The sequence below is a fragment of the Oryzias latipes genome, chromosome 3 (assembly GCF_053564925.1).
Source record: "Oryzias latipes strain Hd-rR chromosome 3, Olatipes_Hd-rR_3.1".
NCBI lineage: Eukaryota > Metazoa > Chordata > Actinopteri > Beloniformes > Adrianichthyidae > Oryzias > Oryzias latipes.
Window position 1 is genome coordinate 40,433,204 of NC_136239.1, and position 15,449 is coordinate 40,448,652.

Sequence of the window (15,449 nt, forward strand, 5' to 3'; positions counted from 1 at the left end):
CGCCTGCGCCACGTGGGCACGTGCGTTCCAGGTGTGGAGTGGGCCCCCGGGAGGGAGGGGCCGGGGTTCGAATGCGCCGGAAATCCCTGTCATCCACAGAAGTTTGAATAAGGAGCAGCCCCCCCCCCCCCCCCCCCCCCCACACACACCTCTGTGGTGGCATTTCAGCTCCCACACGGCCCCCCATCAGAAACCAGGGCCAATAGCGCCCCCTACTGGGACATAACACCCGCTCCACCACCAGGACAGAGTCAATCAACATCCTTCTAAATTCATGTTTCAACAAAATGAAGAATTTCAGCATAAAAACTGCATTTATACATTATTCTCCATATTTATAAACTTTAGGTTTTTTTAAAAATTTAAAATGAAAAATAAATCATTTTTAAATGAAAATAGTTGTGTGTTTGTTTCCATTTTATTATCTTTAATCCAAATCTTGAAGTCACTTTACATTTGTCTTAATTGAACATAAAATCTATATTTTTATGAATATTTTTGAGGTTCATTCTCATAGAAATCTAATCAAAACAAACATTAAAACGTGGATATACATATATCTTTTGCTTGAACTCACTTCTTTTATTCCTAATCTATATTTTTCTGCTTTTAAACCCATATTTACATTTGCACTTTGATCCGTTTTTCCATAAAACTCTTTTTCATTATGAATAAGACATTTATCAATCATCTTTAATCAAATGATGTATCAATAATAGATCAATAAAAAAGGTTAAAAAACACTTTTGAGGCACATGTGGTTTAAATATGTTTTACGAATGTTTAACAACATATCCATGTAAAAGTATATTTCCTTAATTTCTGGTTTAAAACCAAGATTTAGGTCTATGTGTAAACAGAAACACTTTTTTTCACCTGCAGTTTTATGTCTTCATCAAAATAGAAATTGACTTCAAAAGAAAAAGATGCTGAAGCTTTTATTCTGAAATCTCTCTTAAAGAGAAATGAGTCTTTTGATTTTGTTGTGACGTTTCTTTTAAATTTTCTTTTCAGAATTTAATTCAACGTTGAATTCTTTAGGGTTATTTTTAGCATTTCCCAGCGTGGACAGAAATCTTCTCTTCTGGTAACATTTGGGATCGTTTTCTGGTTAAATAAAAAGTAAAAGTGAATCACAAAAACATTTATCAACATCTAAATCTGTCTGACTTCCAAACAGGACTCTCCTGCAGTTCCGACCTTTTCATGTTAATTTAATACCAACTCGTGTTTTCAGAGCGACGAGATTTCACTCCTGTAGAACTCTCAGAACCAGCTCTGGATCAGACCAGCCAGAACGACTGCGGCCTTAAGAGAAACAGAGATGGAAACCCTCCTTCAGGTCAAAGGTCAAAAGGTGTTTGTGATCGTCGTGGATGCACGTTCAGGTACTTTGGACATTTAAGGGTTCAAACCCCAGAGATCAGCGACGACGGGAAGTTCCCAAAGGCCAAAATCCCCCGACCGGCCCAAAGCAAACCCCGCCGTCTTCCAACAGTAGCTAGGATAGGCCCCAGCAACCATGTGACCCTGAAAGGAAGCCAGCAGGTCCTGAAAATGGGTTCATAAATGGAAAATTAGCCTAGAATGAGATGAATGCTCCTCATTCTTCTCTAACAGAAAACAAACAAACAAAAGCTCTTCCTTCTAAAACAGTCATTCATACACTCATAACATAAACTTAGATGTTTTTTTATATCATTAAAGGAATTTTTGGACGTTTCTGAAACATTTTTAGGAAAAGTCTTTTTTATGTTCCAGAGTTTTTCATGTTAACCCAGAATTAGACCCAGACCTCCAGTCATCTCCTGATCTTCATCGACAGGGACCAGCTGTGGTGGTTCTGATGTCGGGCGGGTCCAACCAGGAGGGGGGGTTATGGCAGACCAAGGGCCCGGCGGAGATTCTGCCTCTTGGTTGGCCTGAGAAAGCTTGGCTCCTCCCACCAGTGCTGGAGAAGGAAGGAGGATTTGGAGCATCTCTGCAGATAGGTTTTTTTTGTTTACCTTTTGCTTTATCCCTTCAGGGGTCACCACAGAGGGGTCGCCACAGAGGGGTCGCCACAGCGGGGTCTCCACAGAGGGGTCGCCACAGAAGGGTCTCCACAGCGGGGTCGCCACAGCGGGGTCGCCACAGGGGGATCACCACAGCGGGGTCGCCACAGAGGGGTCGCCACAGAGGGGTCGCCACAGAGGGGTCGCCACAGCCAATGAACATAGTTTTGTTCTATCCATCAGTTTTCTGAACCTGCTGAATGCCTGTTGGGCTAATGGAGTTGCTGGAGCCTATCCCACCGCTGTTGGAAGAAGGCGGGGTGCAGCCTAAACAGGTCATCAGTCCGTCACAGGGTCGGACAGCCACACACTCACACGCACACCTGGGGTAATTTCGAGACACCAATTGACCCCTGAAGGATGACGGGAAGAGACCGGAGTGCCTGGAAACGAAAACGCAGCCGGGATTTGAACCAGAACATTATCCCTTTGAGATGCTAACCACTACACCACCATGCACCCCCTAAACCATTATTCTAATAGATAAATGCAGAGTCTTTCTACATTTCTTTAGGTCGTTGTGGGATTATTTTACTTCCCATAATGCACAGACTCAGGCAACGTTTGCCCTCTGTTCTACAGGAGATCAGCCTAAATCCAGTCTGTAACGACCCACACCAGAGTTCACTTGGGGGTAAAGCAGGATTCAGAGTTCAGGTCTCGTCCCAACGCAGAGTTTGGAGCAAACATGAGGAGAAAGCATTCCTCGCCGTTCCTTCATGGTCGCCATCGCCTGCACGGTTGCCTTAAATCCTCACTTTGGAGTAAAGAAACTGAAACTGATCATCTGGAAATGATTCAAAGCAAAACCTCTGTATTAATGGATTAACACACATTTTGTCACTTCAGAACTTTGTCGAGCAGAGGACCGTTAACTCTGACAACCCTGTCATAGTAAACACAGAGCTGCCTTGTATTGAGACTGACATGCAATTATATATAATTAGCTTAAAATTAGTTTCCAGGGTTGGAGCTGCAGGTTTTCAATCACTTGGTAAGTTTTTGATGAAGCGATTTACAAGCAGCTGCAGCTCCAGATCAGTGGAACTCATTCTGGCTGGACAGGAAGTCGAGCAAACGTCCCAAATGTGCATATTTTAGTCACCAAGCCACACTTTCTGATCATCCTGTGGAAAAAGTTCTCGGCAGTTTTGCCTCCAGCAGCTTTTTCCTGAAAAAGACAATCAGATCATAAGAAAGAAAAGCTGCAGCAGACAGAGAGGACGGCTGTGTGTGTGTGTGAGGTTTCCCCGCCATCAGACGTTTGCCGGGCTCCCCGCCGCTCCCCGGTACTCCAGGCACCGTTGAGCTGGCAGGTAATTTGCTGACTCCGTGTCACTAGTGATAATTGGGAGACCCCAGAGTGTTCACTCACCTGTCTGTGTGCAGGTGCTGTGATGTCACCAGCGGGAGGGAGAAACGCTTCTTTAAGGTAGTAATTGAAGGCTGGTCACATGGGACCGGCTTCACAGGGACCAGCCTCACGGGGACCGGCATCACAGGGACCGGCATCACTGGGACCAGCTTAATGGGGACCGGCCTCACAGGGACCAGCATCACTGGGACCAGCATCACTGGGACCAGCTTAACGGGGACCGGCTTCACGGGGACCAGATTCAGGGGGACCGGCTTCACGGGGACCAGATTCAGGGGGACCAGCCTCACGGGGACCGGCATCACAGGGACCGGCATCACTGGGACCAGCTTAACGGGGACCGGCCTCACAGGGACCAGCATCACTGGGACCAGCATCACTGGGACCAGCTTAACGGGGACCGGCTTCACGGGGACCAGATTCAGGGGGACCGGCCTCACGGGACCAGCATCACAGGGACCGGCTTCACGGGGACCAGCTTCACGGGGACCGGCTTCACGGGGACCTGCATCACAGGGACTGGCCTCACAGGGACCGACTTCACGGGGACCGGCTTTACGGGGACCGGCTTTACGGGGACCGGCTTCACGGGGACCAGCTTCACGGGGACCGGCTTCACGGGGACTGGCTTCACGGGGACCAGCTTCACGGGGACCAGATTCACAGGGACCAGATTCACAGGGACCGGCCTCAGGGCGACCAGCTCCATGGGGACCGGCATCACGGGGAAGAGCTTCACGGGGACCGGCCTCACAGGGACCAGCTTCACGGGGACCAGCTTCATGGGGACCGGCTTCATGGGGACCAGCTTCATGGGGACCAGCTTAACGGGGTCCGTCATCACAGGGACCGATATCACGGGGACCGGCTTTACGGGGACCAGCTTCGCGGGGACCGGCTTCACGGGGACCAGCTTAACGGGGACCAGATTCACAGGGACCGGCCTCACGGCGACCAGCTTCACGTCGATCAAATTCACGGGGACCGGCCTCACGGGGACCAGCTTCATGGTGACCGGCATCACGGGGACCAGCTTAACGGGGACCGGCATCACGGGGACCGGCCTCACGGGGACCAGCTTAACGGGGACCAGATTCACAGGGACCGGCCTCACGGCGACCAGCTTAACGGGGACCAGATTCACAGGGACCGGCCTCACGGCGACCAGCTTCACGTCGATCAAATTCACGGGGACCGGCCTCACGGGGACCAGCTTCATGGTGACCGGCATCACGGGGACCAGCTTAACGGGGACCGGCATCACGGGGACCGGCCTCACGGGGACCAGCTTAACGGGGACCAGATTCACAGGGACCGGCCTCACGGCGACCAGCTTCACGTCGATCAAATTCACGGGGACCGGCATCACGGGGACCAGCTTAACGGGGACCGGCATCATGGGGACCAGCTTTATGGGGACCAGTTTCACATGGACCAGATTCATGGGGACCGGCATCACGGGGACCAGCTTAACGGGGACCAGCTTAACGGGGACCGGCCTCACGGGGACCGGCCTCACGGGGACCGGCTTCACGGGGACCGGCATCACGGGGAACGGCTTCACGGGGACCGGCTTCATGGGGACCGGCCTCACGGGGACCGGCATCACGGGGACCGGCTTCATGGGGACCGGCCTCACGGGGACCGGCCTCACGGGGACCGGCTTCATGGGGACCGGCATCACTGGGACCGGCTTCACCGGGGCCGGCCTCACGGGGACTAGCTTCACCGGGGCCGGCCTCACGGGGACTAGCTTCACCGGGGCCGGCCTCACGGGGACAAGCTCTATGTGGACCAGGTTCACGGGTTCCGGCCTCACAGGAATCCTCCTTATTAAGTGTTTGTTTCCTGTTATTCTGGGCTCTAACCTACAATTACTTTGATCTTTAGGTGCAGTTGTTTCTGCATACATGTGGCGTTTCTCATGATCATCTGCGTTTTCTTAATGGGACGGGCATTTTTGTGAAACACTACATGAAGTTTGAGTTTTTCCCGTCGTAACATCAACCTATTGGGGCAATTGGCACTAAAATAGGAATGAAAGCCACCAATTTTTAAACAAAAACACTCCTATTTTAAACATGTATAATTTTTAAAAAATAAAATAAAGGATGTTTTCATACAGATTCTATTTCTTTCTCACCTCTGCGCCCGGTCCGGCCCCTCGTCAAACTTTAGAAGCCTTAGTGGCCCACGAGTCAAACAGTTTGCCCCCCTGGTTTAGAGGGTATAGGGTCCAGGTATTGACAGTAAAATAAGTAAAGAGATTAGAATTTTCAAAATGCTTTAAAACGGCACTTCCATTATTATTGAACAAGATTCTCATAACGGCGCATTTCTAATGTGCTCTTCTGTGCGACGAATGTCTGTTTAGGAAAAAGTAAAGCTTTAGAATTTAAGTTTAATTGTTGCTAATCCATATCAGTGAGAAACAAATTCCCCAAAACAATCCCGCCATGGTTTTGACATCCTGCTGGCAGCAGTCTCCATCAGATGCTGCTGTAAACACTGACCGCCCTGGCATTGTGATGCATTCTGTCAATCAGGACTGTTGGCATGGTTACAGTGGTTGTCATGTTTCCCCATGAAACTGATCCATACCATCTGTCCGTCCATCCAACCCGGCGTTTCCTATAGCCGCCTCGTCCTCTTTAGCGTCACCCGGGCTGGATGTTGTCCCAGATGTCAGGAGGCGAGGACGTCCATCTCGGGACCGCAGACGCAAACATCCTCCGGCGGTACTTAGGGTATGTTTAGGACACAAAGCAGCGACATCTTTTTAGCGAGGCAAAGCAAGAGGTGAGAAGGCCATCTGCACAACGAGGCAGGAAGGCGCGGCCGCCGAGCCACTCGGGAGTAATGGTCTGTGAGGCTAATATTTCCTGTGTCTCTGCTCAACCCTGAAGGAGAACAGAGGGGAGGGGTGCTTACTTGTTGTTGGGGGGGGGGTGGGTTCACCTGTAATGGTGGAGCGCTCCACTGTGGCCATTCCACACTCATTACACCATTTACAATTACTGCTACCTATCACCCCCCTCCCCAAGAGGCCGCCATTAGCACCACGACTCAAATGAAGTGGATAATTGTGTCTCTCTGTGGCATATCATGAGCAAAGAGTCCGACTAGAGGGGTGGAGGGGGGAGGGGGGGGGGGCTTGGAGAAAAATTCAAGAGTCATTTACAAGGCTAAAAAGAATACATGACACATACATGTTTACCTGCTATAAAGTCGAGCCCGTCCATTCAGGGCAGAGGCGTTTGCTGATGGACTGCACAGGAAAATCGACAGAAAGTGGAAACGCCACCCGACCGCCGCGCTGAGCAGAAGGTACCATCGGAAACCCACTGGCCTGTGTAGTTAGCACGCTTTGTTGTTTGAATAACAGGGCCAGTTTTCCCATGTTAATGCTACAGCCTTAATCACCGGGGGGGGGTCTGACCCGTACCGGTTCCAGGGGTTTTGAGTTGTTCGGTCCGTGGAGTTTCATACATTTTCAGGGGGCCGCAGGTCTGTCTTTCCGTTTCCTTCAGGTTCGTATGGCCACCTCAAGAAAATGGAACATACCACTATCGTGCGTGTGGTAAGTGTATCATCAAGTACTCAGGTTTAAGGGAAGTTAAATGCACCTATGACGTATATGTGACGCTCGTCAGACTTCATTCCGTCTAACTTCTTCATTTCTAACAGTCAGGCTGCAAAAGGAGCACGTTTCACGTTTCAGCGTGCACGTTTCACGAGAACATCACCAACAGGCTCCCTTAGCATCCCACAGGATTTTGGGGAATTGAAGAAAAAAAATAAAAAATCTGTGTGACCCGCCTGCGTCTCACCTACTTCACCCGCAGCACGCCAGTCGAGACAAACGCACACAAACATTTTCTCTCTACGGGTTCAATGACGTTCCCTGACAGCCTTGAAATCTGAGCGGGGTTACCCGTGTGCCCCTTAAAGGTTTGACCATTTTTCACCCGCAGACAGTCCAGATCCGATTGCGAGTAAGAAAAATACTGTATGAATAACAAACATGTTAACATGCATGCTAACATAACAGTTATGGTAGGAAATTAAACAAAACCTAAACAACTTGAATCCTTTCAAAATTGACATTTATAACGTTTTCTCAATTGCAACGCCTTCTTAAAGCGTAAAAATGTCAATAAACTGTAACCGTTATGGTTGGCAGCACAGAGTAAAGTTTTAGTGAGTAGGATTGGGTCCAAATGGGAAAACAACAACAATCGTTTTATCGCTTTGAAAATAGACGCCAACAAAAAAGCTCTGAATTGTAAAAAGAATTGTTTTTAAGCTTAAACGGAAAAAATTGTAACTCGTTAGGGTCGCCAGTTAAAATAAAGTTTATAGACTGAAAATGGGGGATTTCCCAATATTGTGTTGTCAGCTGAGTTCTAGTGTGGTAAAAAAGGAAATATTTTGCAAATACTGTCGTATAAAAGTAGAAAATTATTCGGATGTTAATGTTTAATAGAATATAGGGATTAGCTAATCTTTGTCTCCACCTTTTGTCTTTGTGCTATTTAAAAAAATGAAATGATACACAATGAATAAAGGTGGTCTCTAAGGGTGTCGCTTTGTCACGGTTTTTATTTATTTTTAAACAGCAAAAAAGTGAACCGGTTACGATTGCGAGATGTAATAGTTAGCCTAGCAAGCTACTTCCCAACAAGAAGGCATGCTAGCTGAAAAGAGTCATGCTAACGTCTGATTAACGAGGGATTGAATTTAAGGAATTCCACCAAGAACATGATAACTGCTAATTGCTAGGCTCTGTAAGCTAATGCATAGCCAAGATAGTTATCAGTGCAGAAAAATAAAAAAAAATAAAAAATAAAAAAAGGGGGGGGGGGGGCTAGTTTTAGCATCTGTAGGCTAAAAGCTAAAGGTTTACGTGAAATGTTCATTGTTAGCATGACCACCGAAACGATTGGTATTGGGAGTGTAAGTTATTGTCTAGGTAACCCTTTATACATTAAAGATGTCACCGGCAACACGCTCTAAGACCGCTTATGTCATTTTTGTAATTCCAGCGTGTTCTGACATGTAGCATATCGACGTGAAGCTGCTGTTCTCCACTTCCAAATGAAATTATGTTCATCGTTTCAACGGTTAAAGAGAAAGAATGTCAGGTGTTTTAGGCTCCAAATGGTTGCGTTGAATCAGTTATTCGCCTTTTCTTTGGTCACTCAAAGTAGCAGTGCTGCTTGTTTAGTAAAATGGCGCCAACTATGGAGCAGGACAACGGAAAAAACGGAAACATACGAGTATATCCTCGCTAGAAAACAAACTAAAATACAGTCGGAGTTCTGTTTACGACAGTTCCATTGAAAATAGAATAAGTGTTGGAAAACTACGGGAATCAGGGAGGATCATTATTCATCAGAATCTTAAATTAAATAAAACAACTAATAAATCTGTGATGTTTTCTTTAAGGAAGACGGAAGACAAACCCCGTTCCAACAGAATCCAAGCGTTGGATAAAAGCAAAAGTTGTTGATGTCAAAGCGTTGCCTCATCGCACACCAGGAGGAAGAGGACCTCCAGCAGCAGGTGCAGCAGGGATGCTGATGAAGAGGTGGGGCAGCTGCTCCCTCTCCGAGTGTCTTCTGGTGGCTGCAGGCTGTGAACATCCTGCACTTCCTGGGGGAGTTAAAGACAGTCACGGCCCCAAACTGGGGGCCCGCTGCTCAGCGCTTTCATTCAAAATGAAGCACTTTGCACACAGGGGTGGGAAAGAAAAAGTCATGAATAGGGAAGTGAACAAAAATAGAGATTCATCTCAAAGCATCTCTTGAATGCTAAATATAAGATGAAGGCCAATAATTTTAGAGCAGACCGACTTGTCAAACTTTGTGCCATTACTATCCTTTGTCTTGTCATGTAGGGCCCGTATGAAATATTAATTTTGCATAATAACTTTCAAAGGGGAATAAAGCACAGAGTTAATTATTAATAACGTGTGTATTCAAGGCATCCCTCTTTTTTCTGATGCACCAAAATATTCCCTGACAGTTGCCACTCGAAAGAAGAGAATCCCCATAATACCGCAGTGGAGCAGAAATGAAAACCTCCAAACGCTGATGCAAGTTCCATGAAACATCTAACCTACATTCACAGGTATCAACGGCAAATCCGGCCTTGTCTCAGCCCTCTGAGCACTAAAGCGTGGGGTGGGAAAAGTGTGCGAGGAAGAGGAGGAGGAGGTGGACGCAGATCTGTGTGGGCGGGATCTGACCCGGGGGTGCAGCTGATTAACGTTTCTCGCACATGAAGCCTCAGTTGCTTCGAGTTCAACAATCTGAAGCCTCTGCTGAGGAATCAACAGGGACAAACGAACTGGACACACCAGCCGAGTTCAACCAGAAGATACGGTTTAAAACACCCATCAACAAGTCCAAATTGTCGCGTTTAGGCGACTTCATTATCGCAAATCCAATTTGTTCAATTTCATTTTCAATGGAAACGCGGCTTGTGCAAAAGACACATCAGCTCTTCCTACTCCTTGGTTCTTCCCTGCTAATGAAGCCTCAAGCCATTTGAAATGATGGAAATCATGTTTTAAGCACGTTGTGTACAAAGAAACGCTAGATTAAAATGGCATTTCTGAGGATTTCTTTATTCAAATCGCTGTGAATCAGGAGCAGATGAAAAAAATGGCGTTTAAAAAGCTCTCAGTTGTAAAGCAGAAAATACGCTGGGTGCGCCACAAGCTCCGCCCCTTTCTGATGCTTGCACTTGCAGACAAACAGATCCGTGAAGGTCTTTGTTTTCCTCGTCTGAGCTGGAATCTGGATCTAAGCTGGACGGCTGGATGGCTCTGATATTGCTCACTCATGTGGTCGCACCGCTAATGTTAGCATGGGGTTGAGAGGGACTGTAAGCTAGAGAGAGCAAAACCACAAAGATGGAATCCAAATTAAGTCAAAACAATAAATATTTAATGTTTTTTTTTTTTTAAACCTAGAGGTTTGGGGTCAAAATTCAATGAAGGACAACGACTTTTCACTAAAAACCCACAACAACAAACATTATTTTGAAACGTTTCACTCAAACGAGGTCATTTAAAAGTGCTACATCTTTATTTCGGGTGGCTTCTTTAATTTTAATTTCCCAGACGGCGAAGGTCAGCCTGTTTAAGTGTCCACATCAGAAAGCAATCAGATGCCAAGCAAGCCGTTGCCACAATGAGAAAACCAATCTAGCAGTTGATGGTCATCTCATTTACTACATTTCTGTCCCATATCAGCAAGCTTTAGCCAAGCCTTTTAATATGTACCAGCGTGTGGTGGGCGGGTGGGGGGCAGGAAGGCGCAAAGAAGGAGGTCTGAGGCGAGACAGAACACTTCAGTGTCAATTTACAGACTTTCTTCCCGCTGCAGAATAACAAGGGTGGGAAAAAGTGAGAGTACTTTCCACTTTCTTCACAGATCTTTTAGTTTAATTTAATTGGGCCTTTCAATACCTGTTTATGACACACAGGAAGCATTTCCCTATTGCATTATGGGAGGAGAGCAGAGATAAAGACCAGGAATCTTTAAAGCTCTTCGGCACAAAAGGAGATAAAAGCAGATAAAAAGGAGTGTTTTTTCATTGTGTTGCTCTCTGAGAGGGAGGAGAGGATTAAGTCGCTTCAGATCGCTGCCTGCCTGTGTTCAACAGACAAAACACAATGCAACACATTCCACTCAATTCAAGCTGCCAGCAATAGTTGACTTCAAGTGAAGTTGGATGCAAAAGTTGCAGTTTTTACTCCTAATAGGTTTTTCTTGGGGGGGGGGGGGGGGGGGGGGGATGAAAGCAGGCCTAAGAAGTTTATATCCTGTGTACATCGGTGAGACTTCTGACTTATCCAGAGGACGTCTTGTATCCTACTTATATTTGAACTGTTTTTAAAGCCAATCAAATGTTTCCCTTTATTACTGATTGGGTGTTAAAATGTTGCAGTCATTTACTAATTACATTTTAAATAGAGTTGTAGGTCAGAAATCCATTGGTGGGACGGACAGATAAAGCAGGGTATCATCTGCATAAAGGCCCGTACACACCGGGACGAATATTCGCCAGGCGTTATTCCCCAGCGTTTTTCGCCACGTCTTTTGTGTTCACACCCAGGCGATTTTCGCTGACGATGAGCCGAGTGAACATGCAATTTCATTCCCTGACATTAGATGGCGCTTAATGTAAACAGAAATACTCCTGTACACAAGGTGGCGCTGCGCAACTTTACGCTTCTTAAAGTCGCTTTTCACTCAGAAGAAGAGAGCAAGTATTTACGCGCTAGTCAGAATAATGCAAAGAAAACATGAATATTTCAAGCATCAGTAGCTCCAACTGGTGCTTGGTTCGGGGATATTTTAGAATGTCCGTCATTATTTCTTCGCGGCAGTGTAGACGCTACTTGGCGTCTAACTTCTTCGCTGGTATGTGTGCTCAGCAAGGCAGTTTTGTGTTTGAGCGCCCCCAAGTTGTGTTTTACTGTAACTTCAGAAGCTCCAGACACGTGTGCAAAAGCGCCATTCTCATTGGTCGAATAGATTTCGACGCAACGCGTCGGAAAAAAAAAACGAACCCGAGGCGGTTTTTTTTTTTGACGCTTTGGCGCTTGCCGTTTTTTCGCCTCGGTGTGCACACTCACATTGATGCCCTTTGTTTAGTCACGAGGCGTTAATCGTCGGCGAAAATCGCCGGCAAAATTCGTCCCGGTGTGAACAGGCCTTAAGGTTATAGTCACATGAAAGAAAGACCCTTGCGCTGTCAGACTATTCGCTTGTCTGTTGACTGAAAAGTCAGGAATGAAGGATGATTGAAATGCAGGAGATCAGACTTGTGGACAGAAACTCAATAGTAAACATGGACGGACCACTGACTGTACATGAGAACTGGACCGAGTGAGTGTGTCGTCAGCCTTGGACATTTTTCTTTTACTTCCAACTTGAACCAAATTAAGGCAGTTTTTCGTATGTTGCCGTGTTGGAGTGAGACGTCGCCAGTAAGCAGTACGGTAATTGATCTGAGTTGGTCCAAGTCTTTGTTTCTATGGTAACCACTCTCAACAGTCAGGAGGGAGACTGTTGGAAGGCCACACCCCTTTCACTTGAAAGCTGACTACACAAAATCGGCCAATTAAATGTTTCGAACGTTGTAGGTGGGGGCCAGTAGGCTCCACCTACTCTAACTGAGGCATCTGATTGGTCAGTTTATAATGTGAATAACTTGAAAAAATATATTTAAAATAAATGATCAAGAAAATGTTTAAAAAAATAAAGGTATCCAATAGAATGACTGAGCAACAGATGTTTATTTCTTTAAAGACGTCTATGGGACTCCTTGGAGCCACTTCCTGTTTGGAACACCAGGGGGCGGGGTCACTCACTTGTGAAGTCCCTCATGTGTCAGTGGGACGGACTAACCATGTGGGTGTTTGTCCAGAGGCTCAAAACGTGTGAACACACTTATTATGGTTTTCCCCAAACAGTCATGGTGAGGTCATGGGGTCACGACCCCCACTGTAAAAAAGACTCATTGTAATCAATGAATGTGATCAGTTTTAACACCTAAGGCGATTGTCATGCAGAAGAATTTAACTGTAGAAAATAAACACTGATGATATTTTACTACAGTTCAGTCCTGCAGTCTCAAAAAAAACCCAGGTGCTTCATGGGAGTTGGTGTTTCTAGACTTGTATCTCGTTAGAGGGACTCTTTGGTTTTATCTGATGGTGTTTCTGCCGTTTGTTGTATTTTCTGGCCAGCACAGACTGCACCAAACCACAGGGAAGCGTTGTTTTATCCACGACTCAGTGGGTCAGAAGACACTTTAGAAGCTGTCAGATTGACTACAGTTCACTTTGAAATACTGCATCAGCCCGATCAGAGCATTAAAATACAAAGATAGCTAATAAACGCCAGCAGCTAGCTCGTCTCTACAAATCAGTTTATGTGATAAATTGGTAGTTTTTTGGCTAGCATTAGCACAGATATGCCAATCAATAGGGTTTCTCTTAATGGATGCAGTGACTATGACCTACTGAGATCTATGCTAACAACAGATGGAGGCTGTTGGTCTGTTAGCTACATTCTGTTCGCTGCAACGAGTTCTGTTCTGTTTCGACAAATAAATGATCGATTTCCCTCACAGACGCTTCCCTCATTAAATTATTCACTTTCTTCTCTGCAGATGAGATTCCTTCAAGCTTCTGCCTTTCAGGATAACTCAGTTCCTGACTGGGGCCAAAAGCGCACAGATGCTGCCAAACATAGGATAATAAAACCACACATTCCCTCACTTAGCAGCGTGATGGCTCCAGGCACCACCTTTGTCTCAATCACAGCAATGACTAAAATCGAGCATTGTAACGTGGAGGATTATGGATATGGATTGAATGCTCTGCTCTTTTTTGTGTTCCAATTTCCCCAATTAGGATTTTCTGCCTTCACAGTGACACAAAGAGTTTTGTAATCTCTCACTCAGCGCTTAAGTGCCAGAAAAGCGGCAGATGTAATGCTAAATTTCTGAATTTCTGCTAACACGGCTCAGGAGGAGGAAACAGAAAAACTGTTTAAGGCAGCTCCTTTGTTAAATAACCCATAACACCAGTTATGCTTAGAATAAAATGCTCAGATGAGCATTGCGTTTCAACAGAGCGGGGCATGAATGTCTGACAAGTAGGCTATCATCCAAGAGATCATTAAGCAGAAGGGTTGAAGTGCCATCTTCAGTGCCATGGCAACAGGGCTGCGAGATGACACAGAAACAATGCGAAGCGAGGCGGGGCGGGCGCTCCACGGCTGCCATTGATCGATGGATCTCTCTCTCTGCTTTTACAGGCGGGCGGGGGGGGCGGCTTTGGGACTCGGTAGGTACACGAACAGTGGGAAAGCGGCGATTTTTTCCTCCGCCAGAGTCTAATTGAACCTGTCAAACAGTAAAGCCGAAGTTTCCACTGAAGAGCAGCAGCTCGCGCAGGATTATGGGTGGGGGTGAAAATCCAGCGTGGAAATGACTCACTGGTGTGTCAGCACCACCCTCCTCCAACCACACAGCTGACGGGGTCTGAAGGAGGTGAACTCAGAGGTACTCCCTGCTGCCAACTTCCGGGCCGAAAACGACAGAAACGCAGAACGCACTAAAGCTATTCAAATCAAACTTTGTTTATAAAACACGTCACGTACACACACAATATATTAATAGATTTAATACATATTATACATTATATTATTGGTAAATGTAGCTTACATAATCTCTCAGACAGATCAAAGCTCCAAACATGTTATTTTTCCTCCTTCTTTATCCAGAAAATGCCCGTTCCCTAAAGATTATGCAATTTCAAAAAGGAAAAAAATTAACAAAATTCTCCAGAACACAATTCAAGCTGAACCCGATTTGCTTCCCTACCCCTACGGCGTCTCCCATCCCTACATTTATCCCTGTGGGGGAAAAAAAATAGTGTCTTAAAATTCAGACGCTACCATCGCGTGATGACATCATCAGTAGTCACCCATGATCTGCGTTAGCACGTCGGAGAATACATAACTTTAAAAAGTCATGCAAAAACAGAAACTCATAAGTATCAGATTAATCAGTAAAATACTTGCATTTAAATGGAAACTTCTGGGCTTCAGAGAAGGGATAGCCAGCCATACATCGCTACGACTCCTCCTTAAAAAAATAAATTTTGGACACCACTACAGCTTCAATTACCCCAACAATCGGAGCAACAGGGTTTAGAAGCACATTGGATTCAGCTTATTGCCCTGAGGCATCTGGGTAACCAAAAAGCAACTTATAACAGAAAACCAACAGACCTTTCCAAACTTCTTCATGATTCCCGCTCTGGCTGCTCGTTTCTCCTCCTTAAGGAAAGTCTGTTTGCATTCACACTGAAGTAAACGGCACCAGAGTTCATCTGCAAGAGAACAGGCCGCCGTAGAGTTCTCCTGTTTGGTCCAAACCAGAGTTCAGGTGAACTTTAACACCTGCAGAAAGGGCCGTCAGAGCAAACAAAG